The 9480-nt window shown below is 44.8% G+C and overlaps 26 non-coding genes and 9 pseudogenes across 26 annotated transcripts; all 35 read left to right on the forward strand.

Moving 5' to 3' along the window:
- The first annotated feature begins 29 nt into the window (after nt 1–29).
- On the forward strand, nt 30–148 carry LOC131733005 (5S ribosomal RNA). Its single transcript, XR_009325993.1, has one exon. It is a non-coding gene; the product is annotated as a 5S ribosomal RNA (ribosomal RNA).
- A 100-nt stretch (nt 149–248) lies between these two features.
- Nucleotides 249–357, forward strand: LOC131733075 (5S ribosomal RNA; annotated as a pseudogene).
- A 114-nt stretch (nt 358–471) lies between these two features.
- LOC131733076 (5S ribosomal RNA) lies at nt 472–580 on the forward strand (annotated as a pseudogene).
- A 112-nt stretch (nt 581–692) lies between these two features.
- On the forward strand, nt 693–801 carry LOC131733077 (5S ribosomal RNA; annotated as a pseudogene).
- A 111-nt stretch (nt 802–912) lies between these two features.
- LOC131733091 (5S ribosomal RNA) lies at nt 913–1021 on the forward strand (annotated as a pseudogene).
- A 1806-nt stretch (nt 1022–2827) lies between these two features.
- Nucleotides 2828–2936, forward strand: LOC131733102 (5S ribosomal RNA; annotated as a pseudogene).
- Nucleotides 2937–3050: 114 nt separating this feature from the next.
- LOC131733078 (5S ribosomal RNA) lies at nt 3051–3159 on the forward strand (annotated as a pseudogene).
- Nucleotides 3160–3259: 100 nt separating this feature from the next.
- Nucleotides 3260–3378, forward strand: LOC131733112 (5S ribosomal RNA). The gene has a single exon (XR_009326049.1). It is a non-coding gene; the product is annotated as a 5S ribosomal RNA (ribosomal RNA).
- A 100-nt stretch (nt 3379–3478) lies between these two features.
- Nucleotides 3479–3597, forward strand: LOC131733031 (5S ribosomal RNA). The gene has a single exon (XR_009326019.1). It is a non-coding gene; the product is annotated as a 5S ribosomal RNA (ribosomal RNA).
- A 100-nt stretch (nt 3598–3697) lies between these two features.
- On the forward strand, nt 3698–3806 carry LOC131733094 (5S ribosomal RNA; annotated as a pseudogene).
- Nucleotides 3807–3906: 100 nt separating this feature from the next.
- LOC131733113 (5S ribosomal RNA) lies at nt 3907–4025 on the forward strand. The gene has a single exon (XR_009326050.1). It is a non-coding gene; the product is annotated as a 5S ribosomal RNA (ribosomal RNA).
- Nucleotides 4026–4139: 114 nt separating this feature from the next.
- On the forward strand, nt 4140–4258 carry LOC131733114 (5S ribosomal RNA). The gene has a single exon (XR_009326051.1). It is a non-coding gene; the product is annotated as a 5S ribosomal RNA (ribosomal RNA).
- A 100-nt stretch (nt 4259–4358) lies between these two features.
- On the forward strand, nt 4359–4477 carry LOC131733115 (5S ribosomal RNA). Its single transcript, XR_009326052.1, has one exon. It is a non-coding gene; the product is annotated as a 5S ribosomal RNA (ribosomal RNA).
- Nucleotides 4478–4577: 100 nt separating this feature from the next.
- Nucleotides 4578–4696, forward strand: LOC131733116 (5S ribosomal RNA). Its single transcript, XR_009326053.1, has one exon. It is a non-coding gene; the product is annotated as a 5S ribosomal RNA (ribosomal RNA).
- A 100-nt stretch (nt 4697–4796) lies between these two features.
- LOC131733016 (5S ribosomal RNA) lies at nt 4797–4915 on the forward strand. The gene has a single exon (XR_009326004.1). It is a non-coding gene; the product is annotated as a 5S ribosomal RNA (ribosomal RNA).
- Nucleotides 4916–5029: 114 nt separating this feature from the next.
- LOC131733011 (5S ribosomal RNA) lies at nt 5030–5148 on the forward strand. The gene has a single exon (XR_009325999.1). It is a non-coding gene; the product is annotated as a 5S ribosomal RNA (ribosomal RNA).
- A 100-nt stretch (nt 5149–5248) lies between these two features.
- Nucleotides 5249–5367, forward strand: LOC131733117 (5S ribosomal RNA). The gene has a single exon (XR_009326054.1). It is a non-coding gene; the product is annotated as a 5S ribosomal RNA (ribosomal RNA).
- A 114-nt stretch (nt 5368–5481) lies between these two features.
- LOC131733119 (5S ribosomal RNA) lies at nt 5482–5600 on the forward strand. The gene has a single exon (XR_009326056.1). It is a non-coding gene; the product is annotated as a 5S ribosomal RNA (ribosomal RNA).
- A 114-nt stretch (nt 5601–5714) lies between these two features.
- LOC131733021 (5S ribosomal RNA) lies at nt 5715–5833 on the forward strand. The gene has a single exon (XR_009326009.1). It is a non-coding gene; the product is annotated as a 5S ribosomal RNA (ribosomal RNA).
- Nucleotides 5834–5933: 100 nt separating this feature from the next.
- LOC131733120 (5S ribosomal RNA) lies at nt 5934–6052 on the forward strand. Its single transcript, XR_009326057.1, has one exon. It is a non-coding gene; the product is annotated as a 5S ribosomal RNA (ribosomal RNA).
- A 114-nt stretch (nt 6053–6166) lies between these two features.
- On the forward strand, nt 6167–6285 carry LOC131733121 (5S ribosomal RNA). The gene has a single exon (XR_009326058.1). It is a non-coding gene; the product is annotated as a 5S ribosomal RNA (ribosomal RNA).
- Nucleotides 6286–6413: 128 nt separating this feature from the next.
- Nucleotides 6414–6532, forward strand: LOC131733122 (5S ribosomal RNA). Its single transcript, XR_009326059.1, has one exon. It is a non-coding gene; the product is annotated as a 5S ribosomal RNA (ribosomal RNA).
- Nucleotides 6533–6647: 115 nt separating this feature from the next.
- LOC131733123 (5S ribosomal RNA) lies at nt 6648–6766 on the forward strand. The gene has a single exon (XR_009326060.1). It is a non-coding gene; the product is annotated as a 5S ribosomal RNA (ribosomal RNA).
- A 100-nt stretch (nt 6767–6866) lies between these two features.
- LOC131733124 (5S ribosomal RNA) lies at nt 6867–6985 on the forward strand. The gene has a single exon (XR_009326061.1). It is a non-coding gene; the product is annotated as a 5S ribosomal RNA (ribosomal RNA).
- A 100-nt stretch (nt 6986–7085) lies between these two features.
- On the forward strand, nt 7086–7204 carry LOC131732987 (5S ribosomal RNA). Its single transcript, XR_009325974.1, has one exon. It is a non-coding gene; the product is annotated as a 5S ribosomal RNA (ribosomal RNA).
- A 114-nt stretch (nt 7205–7318) lies between these two features.
- LOC131733017 (5S ribosomal RNA) lies at nt 7319–7437 on the forward strand. Its single transcript, XR_009326005.1, has one exon. It is a non-coding gene; the product is annotated as a 5S ribosomal RNA (ribosomal RNA).
- A 114-nt stretch (nt 7438–7551) lies between these two features.
- On the forward strand, nt 7552–7670 carry LOC131733047 (5S ribosomal RNA). Its single transcript, XR_009326035.1, has one exon. It is a non-coding gene; the product is annotated as a 5S ribosomal RNA (ribosomal RNA).
- A 100-nt stretch (nt 7671–7770) lies between these two features.
- On the forward strand, nt 7771–7889 carry LOC131733125 (5S ribosomal RNA). Its single transcript, XR_009326062.1, has one exon. It is a non-coding gene; the product is annotated as a 5S ribosomal RNA (ribosomal RNA).
- A 100-nt stretch (nt 7890–7989) lies between these two features.
- Nucleotides 7990–8108, forward strand: LOC131733126 (5S ribosomal RNA). Its single transcript, XR_009326063.1, has one exon. It is a non-coding gene; the product is annotated as a 5S ribosomal RNA (ribosomal RNA).
- Nucleotides 8109–8222: 114 nt separating this feature from the next.
- On the forward strand, nt 8223–8341 carry LOC131733056 (5S ribosomal RNA; annotated as a pseudogene).
- A 114-nt stretch (nt 8342–8455) lies between these two features.
- Nucleotides 8456–8574, forward strand: LOC131733032 (5S ribosomal RNA). Its single transcript, XR_009326020.1, has one exon. It is a non-coding gene; the product is annotated as a 5S ribosomal RNA (ribosomal RNA).
- A 100-nt stretch (nt 8575–8674) lies between these two features.
- Nucleotides 8675–8783, forward strand: LOC131733079 (5S ribosomal RNA; annotated as a pseudogene).
- Nucleotides 8784–8897: 114 nt separating this feature from the next.
- On the forward strand, nt 8898–9016 carry LOC131733127 (5S ribosomal RNA). Its single transcript, XR_009326064.1, has one exon. It is a non-coding gene; the product is annotated as a 5S ribosomal RNA (ribosomal RNA).
- A 100-nt stretch (nt 9017–9116) lies between these two features.
- On the forward strand, nt 9117–9235 carry LOC131733128 (5S ribosomal RNA). Its single transcript, XR_009326065.1, has one exon. It is a non-coding gene; the product is annotated as a 5S ribosomal RNA (ribosomal RNA).
- Nucleotides 9236–9349: 114 nt separating this feature from the next.
- LOC131733130 (5S ribosomal RNA) lies at nt 9350–9468 on the forward strand. The gene has a single exon (XR_009326067.1). It is a non-coding gene; the product is annotated as a 5S ribosomal RNA (ribosomal RNA).
- The last annotated feature ends 12 nt before the right edge of the window (nt 9469–9480 follow it).

Below are 9480 nucleotides of genomic sequence, written 5' to 3' on the forward strand. Positions count from 1 at the left end.
ATAAAAGTCATGAAAGCAGAAATGCAATCGCCTGCGGCCACACCACCTTGAATAAGCCTGATCTCGTCTGATCTCAGACGCTAAGCAATGTTGGGCTTGGTTAGTACTTGGATGGGAGACCACCTGGGAATATCAAGTGCTGCAGGCATTACATTTTACAATTGAAATGTGTGGAGGACAAAAGGAAATTTTGGAGGACTCACCCCCAGCTCACTAAACATAAAAGTCATGAAAGCAGAAATGCAATCGCCTGCGGCCACACCACCTTGAATAAGCCTGATCTCAGAAGCTAAGCAATGTTGGGCTTGGTTAGTACTTGGATGGGAGACCACCTGGGAATATCAAGTGCTGCAGGCATTACATTTTTGTAATTACATTTTACAATTGAAATGTGTGGAGGACAAAAGGAAATTTTGGAGGAATCACCCCCAGCTCACTAAACATAAAAGTCATGAAAGCAGAAATGCAATCGCCTGCGGCCACACCACCTTGAATAAGCCTGATCTCAGAAGCTAAGCAATGTTGGGCTTGGTTAGTACTTGGATGGGAGACCACCTGGGAATATCAAGTGCTGCAGGCATTACATTTTTGTAATTACATTTTACAATTGAAATGTGTGGAGGACAAAAGGATATTTTAGAGGAATCACCACCAGCTCACTAAACATAAGTCATGAAAGCAGAAAAGCAATCGCCTGCGGCCACACCACCTTGAATAAGCCTGATCTCAGAAGCTAAGCAATGTTGGGCTTGGTTAGTACTTGGATGGGAGACCACCTGGGAATATCAAGTGCTGCAGGCATTACATTTTTGTAATTACATTTTACAATTGAAATGTGTGGACAAAAGGAAATTTTGGAGGAATCACCCCCAGCTCACTAAACATTAAAGTCATGAATGCAGAAATGCAATCGCCTGCGGCCACACCACCTTTAATAAGCCTGATCTCAGAAGCTAAGCAATGTTGGGCTTGGTTAGTACTTGGATGGGAGACCACCTGGGAATATCAAGTGCTGCAGGCATTACATTTTTGTAATTACATTTTACAATTGAAATGTGTGGAGGACATGATTTCCATTACACGAGAGTAGATGTTAAAACTTCATGCTGATTTGAACTCGGCTCTCGCCAAGATAAGCACCAACTAAGACGTAGCTTTACAGTAAACTAATGTGATCCATATGTGTCTCCATCCATTTACGTTTCCTTCCATATGATGATGTAGATATCCTTCTGTCTGGTGTTAATGGCTGAAGTGTAATGCTGGCTCCAGGGATCAGCTTATTTTGCCTCCCTGGCGCATCAGCACACACAACGGCTGCGATGCTGGCTCCGGGGATCAACCAAAGTGCGGCCTCCCCAGCGCATCAGCATGACAACCGTCTGGATTGAGCTAAGTAGGGTACATCTCTGGGGTTTTCAAGTGGGCACCTTCCATCCTCAGTGTTTCGTCGACTAGCCCACGACACCTCAAGACGGCTCGACGGTGATTCTGGCGTCCCAGCATCACCCCCCTCCGTCCCCCACTCAACTCAGCCCAGCTTACTTACCTGTCCCCAGCCAGAATCTTTCCGTCTCAACCACAGCCAGTTGCTGCTCCTCTCTGCTGCTTCAGATAAGTTCTTCACTGTGCGACGCAACTCTTGGCCACTGAATCCGACGTCTCTGAGAAACCGGGTTGTAGAGTGTGCCACAAATCCTCGACAACCCACTTCCACTGGGTAAACCCGAACTCTCCATCCTCGCTGTTCCGCTTCAGTGGCTAGTTGAGCATACCGCAGTTTCTTCCTCTCATACGCCTCATCTACAGCATCCTCCCATGGCACTGTTAACTCTACCAGGTGAACAAGGCGTGCTGATCCAGACCACAAGACAATATCTGGTCGAAGGTTAGTGGTGGCAATCTCAGGTGGAAAAATAAGCCGTTGACCAACATCTGCCAGCATTTTCCAGTCTCTAGCAGCTTCCAGTTGTCCTGGGCGAGAATTGGTTTTAACACCTTTTCCTGGTGGTTGCTCTCCTGGGCGGAGGAATGTTGTCTTTTGTGTGTAATGTTTTGATGGAACAGGTGACAACTTATTGGTCATGTTACGCTTGTCTTCCAATGCTAAGGCCAAACATCGCAGCACCTGGTCATGGCGCCAAGTAAACCGTCCTTGGCTAAGAGCCACCTTACATCCTGTCAAAATGTGCCTTAATGTTGCAGGTGATGAACACAAAGGACATGAGGGATCCTCTCCTACCCAGAGGTTTAGGTTCTGTGGTGATGGGAGAACATCATATGTTGACCTGATGAGGAAACTGATCCTGCTCTGTTCCATTGACCATAGGTCTTTCCAGCCAATCTTGCGTTGTTCCACACTCTCCCATCTCATCCATTCTCCCTGCTTGGCCTGGGAAATGGCCTTTATACACCTCATCCTCTCCTCCTGCTTTTGCACCTCGTTGACTACCAGCTTCCTTCTTTGAGCTGGGGCCGCCTTGTGCCATGTAGGAGGAGTTGAACTGAAACCAAGACCCCCTCTTCCATGCTGAACTTGCCCCATGATATCACCAATTCGAAGGGCAGCCTTTGCATCTTCCACAGCTTTCTTTGCCGCCCACTTTCTTCCAGTTTTCAACACAGGTGCTGCCTCCCTTACGCATTTATCGCGTGACTCTACTAATGTCATTTCCAGTCTGACCTTGGCACACTTAAACTCCTCGGTTAGAGCAGAGACTGGTAGCTGCAGTATTCCTTTACCATAAAGTCCCACTTTATGGAGGAATTTTGGAGGAATCACCCCCAGCTCACTAAACATAAAAGTCATGAAAGCAGAAAAGCAATCGCCTGCGGCCACACCACCTTGAATAAGCCTTATCTCAGAAGCTAAGCAATGTTGGGCTTGGTTAGTACTTGGATGGGAGACCACCTGGGAATATCAAGTGCTGCAGGCATTACATTTTTGTAATTACATTTTACAATTGAAATGTGTGGAGGACAAAAGGATATTTTAGAGGAATCACCCCCAGCTCACTAAACATAAAAGTCATGAAAGCAGAAAAGCAATCGCCTGCGGCCACACCACCTTGAATAAGCCTGATCTCAGAAGCTAAGCAATGTTGGGCTTGGTTAGTACTTGGATGGGAGACCACCTGGGAATATCAAGTGCTGCAGGCATTACATTTTACAATTGAAATGTGTGGAGGACAAAAGGAAATTTTGGAGGAATCACCCCCAGCTCACTAAACATAAAAGTCATGAAAGCAGAAATGCAATCGCCTGCGGCCACACCACCTTGAATAAGCCTGATCTCGTCTGATCTCAGAAGCTAAGCAATGTTGGGCTTGGTTAGTACTTGGATGGGAGACCACCTGGGAATATCAAGTGCTGCAGGCATTACATTTTACAATTGAAATGTGTGGAGGACAAAAGGAAATTTTGGAGGAATCACCCCCAGCTCACTAAACATAAAAGTCATGAAAGCAGAAATGCAATCGCCTGCCGCCACACCACCTTGAATAAGCCTGATCTCGTCTGATCTCAGAAGCTAAGCAATGTTGGGCTTGGTTAGTACTTGGATGGGAGACCACCTGGGAATATCAAGTGCTGCAGGCATTACATTTTACAATTGAAATGTGTGGAGGACAAAAGGAAATTTTGGAGGAATCACCCCCAGCTCACTAAACATAAAAGTCATGAAAGCAGAAATGCAATCGCCTGCGGCCACACCACCTTGAATAAGTCTGATCTCAGAAGCTAAGCAATGTTGGGCTTGGTTAGTACTTGGATGGGAGACCACCTGGGAATATCAAGTGCTGCAGGCATTACATTTTACAATTGAAATGTGTTGAGGACAAAAGGAAATTTTGGAGGAATCACCCCCAGCTCACTAAACATAAAAGTCATGAAAGCAGAAATGCAATCGCCTGCGGCCACACCACCTTGAATAAGCCTGATCTCGTCTGATCTCAGAAGCTAAGCAATGTTGGGCTTGGTTAGTACTTGGATGGGAGACCACCTGGGAATATCAAGTGCTGCAGGCATTACATTTTTGTAATTACATTTTACAATTGAAATGTGTGGAGGACAAAAGGAAATTTTGGAGGAATCACCCCCAGCTCACTAAACATAAAAGTCATGAAAGCAGAAATGCAATCGCCTGCGGCCACACCACCTTGAATAAGCCTGATCTCGTCTGATCTCAGAAGCTAAGCAATGTTGGGCTTGGTTAGTACTTGGATGGGAGACCACCTGGGAATATCAAGTGCTGCAGGCATTACATTTTACAATTGAAATGTGTGGAGGACAAAAGGAAATTTTGGAGGAATCACCCCCAGCTCACTAAACATAAAAGTCATGAAAGCAGAAATGCAATCGCCTGCGGCCACACCACCTTGAATAAGCCTGATCTCGTCTGATCTCAGAAGCTAAGCAATGTTGGGCTTGGTTAGTACTTGGATGGGAGACCACCTGGGAATATCAAGTGCTGCAGGCATTACATTTTACAATTGAAATGTGTGGAGGACAAAAGGAAATTTTGGAGGAATCACCCCCAGCTCACTAAACATAAAAGTCATGAAAGCAGAAATGCAATCGCCTGCGGCCACACCACCTTGAATAAGCCTGATCTCGTCTGATCTCAGAAGCTAAGCAATGTTGGGCTTGGTTAGTACTTGGATGGGAGACCACCTGGGAATATCAAGTGCTGCAGGCATTACATTTTACAATTGAAATGTGTGGAGGACAAAAGGAAATTTTGGAGGAATCACCCCCAGCTCACTAAACATAAAAGTCATGAAAGCAGAAATGCAATCGCCTGCGGCCACACCACCTTGAATAAGCCTGATCTCGTCTGATCTCAGAAGCTAAGCAATGTTGGGCTTGGTTAGTACTTGGAGGGGAGACCACCTGGGAATATCAAGTGCTGCAGGCATTACATTTTTGTAATTACATTTTACAATTGAAATGTGTGGAGGACAAAAGGAAATTTTGGAGGAATCACCCCCAGCTCACTAAACATAAAAGTCATGAAAGCAGAAAAGCAATCGCCTGCGGCCACACCACCGTGAATAAGCCTGATCTCGTCTGATCTCAGAAGCTAAGCAATGTTGGGCTTGGTTAGTACTTGGATGGGAGACCACCTGGGAATATCAAGTGCTGCAGGCATTACATTTTACAATTGAAATGTGTGGAGGACAAAAGGAAATTTTGGAGGAATCACCCCCAGCTCACTAAACATAAAAGTCATGAAAGCAGAAATGCAATCGCCTGCGGCCACACCACCTTGAATAAGCCTGATCTCGTCTGATCTCAGAAGCTAAGCAATGTTGGGCTTGGTTAGTACTTGGATGGGAGACCACCTGGGAATATCAAGTGCTGCAGGCATTACATTTTTGTAATTACATTTTACAATTGAAATGTGTGGAGGACAAAAGGAAATTTTGGAGGAATCACCCCCAGCTCACTAAACATAAAAGTCATGAAAGCAGAAATGCAATCGCCTGCGGCCACACCACCTTGAATAAGCCTGATCTCGTCTGATCTCAGAAGCTAAGCAATGTTGGGCTTGGTTAGTACTTGGATGGGAGACCACCTGGGAATATCAAGTGCTGCAGGCATTACATTTTTGTAATTACATTTTACAATTGAAATGTGTGGAGGACAAAAGGAAATTTTGGAGGAATCACCCCCAGCTCACTAAACATAAAAGTCATGAAAGCAGAAATGCAATCGCCTGCGGCCACACCACCTTGAATAAGCCTGATCTTGTCTGATCTCAGAAGCTAAGCAATGTTGGGCTTGGTTAGTACTTGGATGGGAGACCACCTGGGAATATCAAGTGCTGCAGGCATTACATTTTACAATTGAAATGTGTGGAGGACAAAAGGAAATTTTGGAGGAATCACCCCCAGCTCACTAAACATAAAAGTCATGAAAGCAGAAATGCAATCGCCTGCGGCCACACCACCTTGAATAAGCCTGATCTCGTCTGATCTCAGAAGCTAAGCAATGTTGGGCTTGGTTAGTACTTGGATGGGAGACCACCTGGGAATATCAAGTGCTGCAGGCATTACATTTTTGTAATTACATTTTACAATTGAAATGTGTGGAGGACAAAAGGAAATTTGGGAGGAATCACCCCCAGCTCACTAAACATAAAAGTCATGAAAGCAGAAATGCAATCGCCTGCGGCCACACCACCTTGAATAAGCCTGATCTCGTCTGATCTCAGAAGCTAAGCAATGTTGGGCTTGGTTAGTACTTGGATGGGAGACCACCTGGGAATATCAAGTGCTGCAGGCATTACATTTTTGTAATTACATTTTTGTAATTACATTTTACAATTGAAATGTGTGGAGGACAAAAGGAAATTTTGGAGGAATCACCCCCAGCTCACTAAACATAAAAGTCATGAAAGCAGAAATGCAATCGCCTGCGGCCACACCACCTTGAATAAGCCTGATCTCGTCTGATCTCAGAAGCTAAGCAATGTTGGGCTTGGTTAGTACTTGGATGGGAGACCACCTGGGAATATCAAGTGCTGCAGGCATTACATTTTAGTAATTACATTTTACAATTGAAATGTGTGGAGGACAAAAGGAAATTTTGGAGGAATCACCCCCCAGCTCACTAAACATAAAAGTCATGAAAGCAGAAATGCAATCGCCTGCGGCCACACCACCTTGAATAAGCCTGATCTCGTCTGATCTCAGAAGCTAAGCAATGTTGGGCTTGGTTAGTACTTGGATGGGAGACCACCTGGGAATATCAAGTGCTGCAGGCATTACATTTTACAATTGAAATGTGTGGAGGACAAAAGGAAATTTTGGAGGAATCACCCCCAGCTCACTAAACATAAAAGTCATGAAAGCAGAAATGCAATCGCCTGCGGCCACACCACCTTGAATAAGCCTGATCTCGTCTGATCTCAGAAGCTAAGCAATGTTGGGCTTGGTTAGTACTTGGATGGGAGACCACCTGGGAATATCAAGTGCTGCAGGCATTACATTTTACAATTGAAATGTGTGGAGGACAAAAGGAAATTTTGGAGGAATCACCCCCAGCTCACTAAACATAAAAGTCATGAAAGCAGAAATGCAATCGCCTGCGGCCACACCACCTTGAATAAGCCTGATCTCGTCTGATCTCAGAAGCTAAGCAATGTTGGGCTTGGTTAGTACTTGGATGGGAGACCACCTGGGAATATCGAGTGCTGCAGGCATTACATTTTTGTAATTACATTTTACAATTGAAATGTGTGGAGGACAAAAGGAAATTTTGGAGGAATCACCCCCAGCTCACTAAACATAAAAGTCATGAAAGCAGAAATGCAATCGCCTGCGGCCACACCACCTTGAATAAGCCTGATCTCGTCTGATCTCAGAAGCTAAGCAATGTTGGGCTTGGTTAGTACTTGGAGGGGAGACCACCTGGGAATATCAAGTGCTGCAGGCATTACATTTTTGTAATTACATTTTACAATTGAAATGTGTGGAGGACAAAAGGAAATTTTGGAGGAATCACCCCCAGCTCACTAAACATAAAAGTCATGAAAGCAGAAAAGCAATCGCCTGCGGCCACACCACCGTGAATAAGCCTGATCTCGTCTGATTTCAGAAGCTAAGCAATGTTGGGCTTGGTTAGTACTTGGATGGGAGACCACCTGGGAATATCAAGTGCTGCAGGCATTACATTTTACAATTGAAATGTGTGGAGGACAAAAGGAAATTTTGGAGGAATCACCCCCAGCTCACTAAACATAAAAGTCATGAAAGCAGAAATGCAATCGCCTGCGGCCACACCACCTTGAATAAGCCTGATCTCGTCTGATCTCAGAAGCTAAGCAATGTTGGGCTTGGTTAGTACTTGGATGGGAGACCACCTGGGAATATCAAGTGCTGCAGGCATTACATTTTACAATTGAAATGTGTGGAGGACAAAAGGAAATTTTGGAGGAATCACCCCCAGCTCACTAAACATAAAAGTCATGAAAGCAGAACTGCAATCGCCTGCGGCCACACCACCTTGAATAAGCCTGATCTCGTCTGATCTCAGAAGCTAAGCAATGTTGGGCTTGGTTAGTACTTGGATGGGAGACCACCTGGGAATATCAAGTGCTGCAGGCATTACATTTTTGTAATTACATTTTACAATTGAAATGTGTGGAGGACAAAAGGAAATTTTGGAGGAATCACCCCCAGCTCACTAAACATAAAAGTCATGAAAGCAGAACTGCAATCGCCTGCGGCCACACCACCTTGAATAAGCCTGATCTTGTCTGATCTCAGAAGCTAAGCAATGTTGGGCTTGGTTAGTACTTGGAGGGGAGACCACCTGGGAATATCAAGTGCTGCAGGCATTACATTTTTGTAATTACATTTTACAATTGAAATGTGTGGAGGACAAAAGGAAATTTTGGAGGAATCACCCCCAGCTCACTAAACATAAAAGTCATGAAAGCAGAAATGCAATCGCCTGCCGCCACACCACCTTGAATAAGCCTGATCTCGTCTGATCTCAGAAGCTAAGCAATGTTGGGCTTGGTTAGTACTTGGATGGGAGACCACCTGGGAATATCAAGTGCTGCAGGCATTACATTTTACAATTGAAATGTGTGGAGGACAAAAGGAAATTTTGGAGGAATCACCCCCAGCTCACTAAACATAAAAGTCATGAAAGCAGAAATGCAATCGCCTGCGGCCACACCACCTTGAATAAGCCTGATCTCAGAAGCTAAGCAATGTTGGGCTTGGTTAGTACTTGGATGGGAGACCACCTGGGAATATCAAGTGCTGCAGGCATTACATTTTTGTAATTACATTTTACAATTGAAATGTGTGGAGGACAAAAGGAAATTTTGGAGGAATCACCCCCAGCTCACTAAACATAAAAGTCATGAAAGCAGAAATGCAATCGCCTGCGGCCACACCACCTTGAATAAGCCTGATCTCGTCTGATCTCAGAAGCTAAGCAATGTTGGGCTTGGTTAGTACTTGGATGGGAGACCACCTGGGAATATCAAGTGCTGCAGGCATTACATTTTACAATTGAAATGTGTGGAGGACAAAAGGAAATTTTGGAGGAATCACCCCCAGCTCACTAAACATAAAAGTCATGAAAGCAGAAATGCAATCGCCTGCGGCCACACCACCTTGAATAAGCCTGATCTCGTCTGATCTCAGAAGCTAAGCAATGTTGGGCTTGGTTAGTACTTGGATGGGAGACCACCTGGGAATATCAAGTGCTGCAGGCATTACATTTTTGTAATTACATTTTAGAATTGAAATGTGTGGAGGACAAAAGGAAATTTTGGAGGAATCACCCCCAGCTCACTAAACATAAAAGTCATGAAAGCAGAAATGCAATCGCCTGCGGCCACACCACCTTGAATAAGCCTGATCTCGTCTGATCTCAGAAGCTAAGCAATGTTGGGCTTGGTTAGTACTTGGATGGGAGACCACCTGGGAATATCAAGTGCTGCAGGCATTACATTTTACA

This window comes from Acipenser ruthenus, unplaced genomic scaffold (genome assembly GCF_902713425.1).
Source record: "Acipenser ruthenus unplaced genomic scaffold, fAciRut3.2 maternal haplotype, whole genome shotgun sequence".
Lineage (NCBI taxonomy): Eukaryota > Metazoa > Chordata > Actinopteri > Acipenseriformes > Acipenseridae > Acipenser > Acipenser ruthenus.